At 40.9% G+C, this 7,592-nt stretch overlaps 1 pseudogene; it reads left to right on the top strand.

The window, feature by feature from the left end:
* The first annotated feature begins 3,673 nt into the window (after positions 1 to 3,673).
* On the top strand, positions 3,674 to 5,355 carry LOC109270347 (cytohesin-2-like; annotated as a pseudogene).
* Positions 5,356 to 7,592: the final 2,237 nt, after the last annotated feature.

Raw genomic sequence — 7,592 nt, 5'->3', positions numbered from 1 at the left:
TCGAGATCATGACCTGAGCCTAAATGAGACACTTCACTGGCTGAGTCACCCAGGCACCCCCCCAACTTTGTTTTTTTTTTTAAAGGATGCTCCACACCCAACATGGAGCTTGAACTTACGACCAAGAGTCACATGCTCTACCAACTGAGCCAGCCAGATGCTCCATTAGTTTCCTCATTTTCTTTATTTTTTTTCTTTATTATTATTTTTTAAATTGATCTCTATACCCAACATGGGGCTCTAACTCAAGGACCCTGAAATCAAGAGTCACATGCTCTAGGGTGACTGGGTGGCTCAGTTGGTTAAGTGCATCTGACTCTTGATTTTGGTTCAGGTCGTGATCTCAGGGTTGGTGAGCCCTGAGTCTGGCCCTGAGTCTAGCTCCAAGATGAACATGGAGCCTGCTTAGGATTCTCTCTCTCTCCCTTTGTCCCTGCCCTGCTTGCACTCTCTCTCTCTCTCTTTCAAAATAAATTTAAAAACTTAAAAAAAAGATAAGAGAAACACCTGGGTGGCTCAGTCAGTTAAGTGTCTGACTTGACTTTGGCTCAAGTCATGATCTTACAGTTCATGGGTTTGAGCCCTTCATCAGGCTCCGTGCTAATAGTGTGGAGCCTGTTTGGGATTCTCCCTCTCTTCTCTCTCTCTCTCTCTCTCTCTCTCTCTCTTTCTCTCTTTCTCTCTCTCCAAAAGAAAGAGAGAAAGAAAAAGAGAAAGAAAGAAAGAAAGAAAGAAAGAAAGAAAGAAAGAAAGAAGTCACATGCTCTTCTGATTGAGCCAGACTTAGTTTCTTCATTTTGAAGTTTGTTTATTTTTGTGTGAGGGAGCGGGGGGGGGGGGGGGGGGGCAGAGAGAGAGGGAGAGATAGAGATCATACTAGCAGACCCTGCACCATCAGCACAGAGCCCAATGTAGGGCCTGAACTCACAAACCTTGAGATCATGACCTGAGCTGAAAACCAAGAGTTGGATGCTTAACTGACTGAGCCACCCAGGCACCCCTCCTTATTTTATTAAAAAAAAATTTTTTTTAACGTTTATTTTTGAGAGAAAGAGACAGAGCATGAGTGGGAGAGGGGCAAAGAGAGAGGGAGACAGAACTGGAATCAGGCCCCAGGCTCTGAGCTTTCAGCACAGAGTCCAACACAGGGCTCGAACTCATGAGCGGTGAGATCATGACCTGAGAGGAAGTCAGGTGCTTAACCAACTGAGCCACCCAGGCGCCCCCACCCCTCCTTATTTTAAAACAATAACCACTTTATTGGTTATTAAGGGGATTAAATAAGATAATATATTTAGCACATTGCCTAGAAGATAGTAAACACTGGATAAATATTAGTTGTTTTTTTTTTTTAATTTTATGTAGAGAGAGTGTGTGAATGGGGGAGAGGGGCAGAGGGAGAGAGAGAATCTGAGTGTGGAGCCTGATGTGGGGCTTGATCCCATTAACTGTGAGATCATGACCTGAGCCAAAATCAAGAGTAGGATGCTTAACCTACTGAGCCACCCAAGCGCCCCAAATATTAGTTATTCTTATTAGATCTATTAAGTCTGCTCTCATATGAGAATCCTCCACTGTAATAGTATTAGTGAGGATTATGGCCCCAGGGCCAGTCTAGGGTAATTATTTTGATCTTCTGGGTAAGGGACCTCATAATTACTTATTTTGCTTTTTTCCCTGTCTTTGTAGACAAACAAAGAGAATATCAAAACTGTAATATTTATAATAGGTGAACATTAGACCTCATCGAATCTTACTTGTCATGAATAAATCCTCAAAGGACTTCAAAAGAACCTAACCTCTATTTGAGATATTATTATCCAATAATAATGCCTAAAATTTGTAGACTATTTTAGAGTTTATAATGCTTTTTCCTACCCATTATACAATTCTCACCATTCTGCTGGGTATTATCCTCAATTAGGAAACTGAGTCTCGAGGGATCAAATTATATTCATATGCAATATTACATAGCTATTAAGTGGCAGAATTGGTATATGAATCCAGTGTTACAATATCTATAATTTAGTTTAAAATATTTCAGTACAGGGATGCCTGGGTAGCTCAGCCAGTTAAGCATCCACTTTCAGCTCAGGTCATGATCTCACGGTTCGTGAGTTTGAGCCCTGCATCAGGCTCTGTGCTGACAGCTCAGAGCCTGGAGTCTGCTTCAGATTCTGTGTCTCCTTCTCTCTCTGCCCCTTCCCCCACTCGCACTCTATTTCTCTCTCTCTCTCAAAAATAAATGTTAAAACAATTTAAAATATTTGAGTACAGAGAGTAAAATATTATGGATATATTAGGTTAAAATTATACTCTAGGTGCAGCTAGCATTCTAATTAGGAAATCATACTCCAAAGGGATTGCTAGAAGCACTTCAGTTGTCTTAACTCTAATCAACATTAGGTATGTTGCTTATTAAACCAATGAATGACAGGAATTAATTTCTATTGAAGACATTAATGGATTATTAATTCGAATAATGGATCTTAGGGATGGGCTCTCATTGTGAAAATAGTAGTACTGTGGATTAGCTAAAATAATTAAAATGCTTTTCATGCTTATATGACTTGGTAGTCGTACACAAAATGATAAAACACGAAATCATTTCAGTTAAAATCAGTGACCTACAGCCTACTCTGCTGTAAGTGCAGCGCCTGCTTTGAATCCTCTGTCCCCCTCTCTGTACCTTCCCTGCTTGCTCTCTCTCTCTCTCTCAAAAATAAGTAAACATTAAAAAAAAAAGGTAGAAATTTACAATGACAATAATTAAAAAAAAATTTTTTTTAATGTTTATTTATTTTTGACAGAGACAGAGACAGAATGCAAGAGACAGAATGCAGAGAGAGAGGGAGACACAGAATCCGAAGCAGGCTCTAGGCTCTGAACTGTCAGCACAGAGCCCGACACGGGGCTTGAACTCACAGACTGTGAGATCATGACCTGAGCCGAATTCGGACACTCAACCGACTGAGCCACCCAGGCACCCCAACAATGACAATCATTAAAAAAAAGAGACTAACAGCCTCTATCCTTAGGGATGGAACCCGATGCTCGATACCTAAAAATTCATTGTCTTGCTATTGCAGTGGAAGATCAGTGGTTGCCTGATGCCACTCTAAGGGTAATAAAATCCTAATTTTGTTGTATTACTGCATTTATCTTGATTGAAGTTTCATGCCAAAGTGTGGTAGAATCATAGAACATAGTGCTTAGATTTTGAAAATGATCTTGTTTTGGTGTGCTAGTAAATATTTAACGCTAAATGTCATCTTCTGATTTATAAAGTTATGTTCTTTTTATTACATCACAGCTGTTCCATCTTCTCCACTGCAGCCTGCTATACGCTTTTTGTTTTTTTAATTAAAAAAAATTTTTTTTGATGTTTATTTATTTTTGAGAAAGAGAGAAACAAAGCATGAGCAGGGGAGGGGCATAGAGAGAGGGAGACACAGAATCCGAAACAGGCTCCAGGCTCTGAGCTGTCAGCACAGAGTCCCATGCGGGGCTCAAACTCATGAACTGTGAGATCATGACCTGAGCTGAAGTTGGATGCTTAACCAACTGAGCCACCCAAGTGCCCATTTTTTTGTTTTTTGTTTGTTTTGTTTTTGTTTTTGTTTTTGTTATTTTGGTTTTTTCTTAAGAGAAAACTAGTGACTGATCTTACTTATAGGTGCAAAACTCCCTATAGTCAGGGCGGTTGAGAGGCTAAGGAAGAGATTTCAGTGTGGAAGACTGGCACACAGAAGGAGGCGTTGGCTCCTGGGAGTTTGAGTGGGCTCACCCGAGCCTGCCGGCCTAAGTGGATCCTGGCCAGGCCCACAGACCTTCCTAGTCACTATGGAGGACAGTGCCTGGTGCCGGTGAGCCCTCAAGACCCAACTCTGGAGGAGTGGATGCAGCTGGAGAACTTCTAGTGGCAGAGGCCCGAGCTGCTGGTAGAGATCCAGCGCCCATAGGAGCTCAGTGAAGCCACTGGAAAGGTGGAGGGTCTGGAGGCCAAAGAAGGTAGCTAAAACCTTGCAACAGAACCAAAAGACAGCAGTGGTCAGGAGGAACTTCAGCATGGACTCCAGAAGGCGATCTAGTTCTTGGTGGAGAAGGAACTTCTCCGGAACATGCCGGTATCCTGTACAAGGGCAAGGGCCTGAATGAGATGGTCATGGGGTCTACCTCTGGCAGACAGAAGGGCTGAACTTGCCACTGCTCCATGCCTTTGTGGATCTGTATGAGTTCCCAGACCTTGATGTGGTGCAGGCCCTCAGGCAATTTCTATGGAGCTTTCTGCTTCCTGCGCTAGGCCCAGATGGTTGACCAGATGATAGAAGCCTTCGCCCAGTGAATCTGCCTGTGCAATCCCAGTGTTTTTTAATCTACAGATACGTGTGAGGTGCCGTTATTCGCCTCATCATGTTGAACACCAGCCTTCACAATCCCAATGTCTAGAAGAAGTCCGGCCTCGAGCACTCTGGGGCCATGAACCAAGGCATCGACAAGAGTGGGACCTGAGTTGCTGCTCAGGAACCTCTATGACAGCATCTGAAATGAGCCCTTTAGTATTCCTGAGGATGATGGGAATGGTCTAACCCATACCTTCTTCAACCTGGACCAGAAGGGCCAGCTCCTTAAGCTGGGAGGAGGTCAGGTGAAGACGCAGAGTTGGTGCTGGTTTGTCACCACAACTGCCTCTACTATTTTGAGAATATGACAGACAAGGAGCTGGCAGGAATCATCCCTGTGGAGAATCTGAACGTTCAAGAAGCGTACGAGCCTCAGAAACCAAACTGCTTTGAGTTTTGCATCTCCAACAACATGGGGCAGCTCACTGAATTCTGCAAAACGGAGGCAGGTGGCAGGGGGGTATACCTGGTCTTGGCCCCCATGCAGGCAGAGAAGGACAAGTGGATCAAGTCCATCCAGGCAGCTGGGAGCACAGACCCCCTTCTGTGAGATGCTGGTGGCAAGGAAGAAGCTAATTTTGTCGAGAAGAAGGAGGAGCAGCCCTGACCCCTTGCCCCCAACTCCATTACTTACTACACAGCTGCCCCTCCCTGGCAGCTGAACTCCTGGGCCCAGATTCTGGTTTCCCATTTAGAAAAATTCACTACCTCTAGCACCTTTCTCTTCTTTGTAATCAACACTGTTGGTAATCATATTCATTATTTAACCACTAAAAAGAGAAAGAATTCCTCCTCAGAGAGGGATTCTTCTAAATAACATATTAGCAAAGAGAATTCATCAATGTACAAAAGAATAATATTCTACAACTTAGTAAAGACTATTTTTGGAATGCTGGGGTGGCTTAATATTGAGAAAATAAATCACTATAATTTATTGTGATAATATTAGGATCGTGACATTGTTATTAAGTGCTGAAAAACCTTTGATAAGTCAGCATTTATACATCATAATATAAATGATAAAATGATAAATAATAACAATAAGTTTAAATAAGAATTCCAGGAAACAACTTAAATAGTCAAGGCTATATATCTAAACAAATAGCCAGTATTATCCTAACTGGTAAAACACTACAGCATTTCAGATAAAATCAGAAACTAATAGGGATGCCCCATTACCATTTATTATTTTGTATTTAATTTTTATAAAAATTACACATGCACGTGTTTTAAAAGGTCTCTTAATTCTGTAATACATGTTATGAAAAAATAATCACGCCCAGCCGCCTTACTCCCCATTTCTCCTTTCTCAGAGTCAACCCTTCATAAAGGGAACCATATAGAAATCAATACCTTTTCTCTATTTTAGCAATAGGCATGTGGCAAATCGAATAGATTCTACTCCCAATAGTACCAAACACATAAAATACTTAGAAGTTAACAAGAAAGATTACAGAAACCAAATAAATACATTTATCATAGCATTGTTCATGATGGCAAAAACCTGGAAACAATGTGAATGTCACCAGTAGTAATAGATGAATAAATTATGTGACATTCCCACAATTATTATGCACCTAATAAAAAGAGTTATACTGGTTGCTTTGAATAGATTTCTATGAAATAGAAAACATGAATTTCTATGAATAATAAAACATGCAGAAAAATGTTTAAGAGTATTTTTACAAGGCTGTTATTCAAGAAATCTGTGTGCACTGGAAAGCAGTAACCAAAGACTTGTATAATGATATTTTTCCAAGTACATAAAATTACATATATATATAGAACATAAAGAACTATTTTAACATGACTAGGATTAAAAAAAAAAAAAAGCTTGGCCAAGTTTATTGCTTTCTGTGACTAATTGCCCAGTGGAAAATTTTCCATCATAAGAGAGCAATGTTTAAAATAACCCAACAAAACAGGGGCACCTGGGTAGCACAGTCGGTTAAGCATCATGGGATTGAGTCCCACCTTGGGCTTTGCACAGAGCCTGCTTGGGAGTCTCTGTCTCTCCCTCTGTTCCTCTCCCCTGCTAATGCTCGCTCTCTCTCAAAAAAAAAAAAAAAAAAAAAAAAATTAAAAAATTCTTAAATACTTTATTGAGGTATAATTGATTAACAATAAAAGGCCCATATTTAAAGTGGACAATTTGAGGTTTTTGCATATTTATACACCCATACACCATCACCAAAATAAAAATAAATGTATCAATCACCCCAGAAAACTTCCTTAATGCACCTTTATAATCCCTCCTCTTTCCCCACCCCAAACTTTGGCACAGATAACCACTGACCATTTTGTCACTAGAGATATGTTTGCATTTTCCAGAATGTTTAAAAATTGGAACTGTAGGGGCGCCTGGGTGGCTCAGTCGGTTGAGCGGCCGACTTTGGCTCAGGTCATGATCTCGTGGTCCGTGAGTTCGAGCCCCGCGTCGGGCTCTGTGCTGACAGCTCAGAGCCTGGAGCCTGTTTCAGATTCTGTGTCTCCCTCTCTCTGACCTTCCCCCGTTCATGCTCCGTCTCTGTCTCAAAAATAAATAAACGTTAAAAAAAAAATTAAAAAAAAATCAAAATTGGAACTGTAATGATACAAGATACACTTTTTTTTTAATTAAAAAAATTTTTTTTAACATTTATTTTTTGAGAGGTGAACAGATCATGAGCAGCAGATTGGCAGAATGAGAGGAACTCACAGAATCAAAGTAGGCTCCAGGCTCTGAGCTGTCAGCACAGAGCTCAACGCTCTCTCAAAAAAGAGAGTTCGGGCTCAAACGAACGAACCGTGAGATCATGACCTGAGTGGAAGTTGGACGCTTAACCAACTGAGCCACCCAGGTGCCCCACAAGATATACTTTTTTTTTACTGGCTCCTTTCACTGATAGTAATTGAGATTCATTTGTGTTGCTGTATAAATCAATAGCTTGTTTCTGTTAAATGCTGAGTAATTAGTAGGTTTAGAACAAATATCCCCAAAACTACTGCTTTACTGAATTCCATAAATTATGATATTTTCATTGAGTTCCAATATTTTTAAATTTCCCTTCAATTTCTTCTTTGACTTGTGGGTTACTTAGAATTGTTTTATTTCATGGGTTTGAGTCCAGTGTCAGGCTCTGACAGCTCAGAGCCTGGAGCCTGCTTCAGATTCTGTATCTCCCTCTCTCTCTGCCTCTCCCCTGCTTG

The sequence above is a fragment of the Panthera pardus genome, unplaced genomic scaffold (genome assembly GCF_024362965.1).
Source record: "Panthera pardus isolate Hobbes unplaced genomic scaffold, ASM2436296v1 HiC_scaffold_6, whole genome shotgun sequence".
Classification (NCBI taxonomy): Eukaryota; Metazoa; Chordata; class Mammalia; order Carnivora; family Felidae; genus Panthera; species Panthera pardus.
The sequence above is the reverse complement of the archived record's forward strand: the minus strand, read 5'-3'. Positions and strand labels throughout refer to the sequence as shown.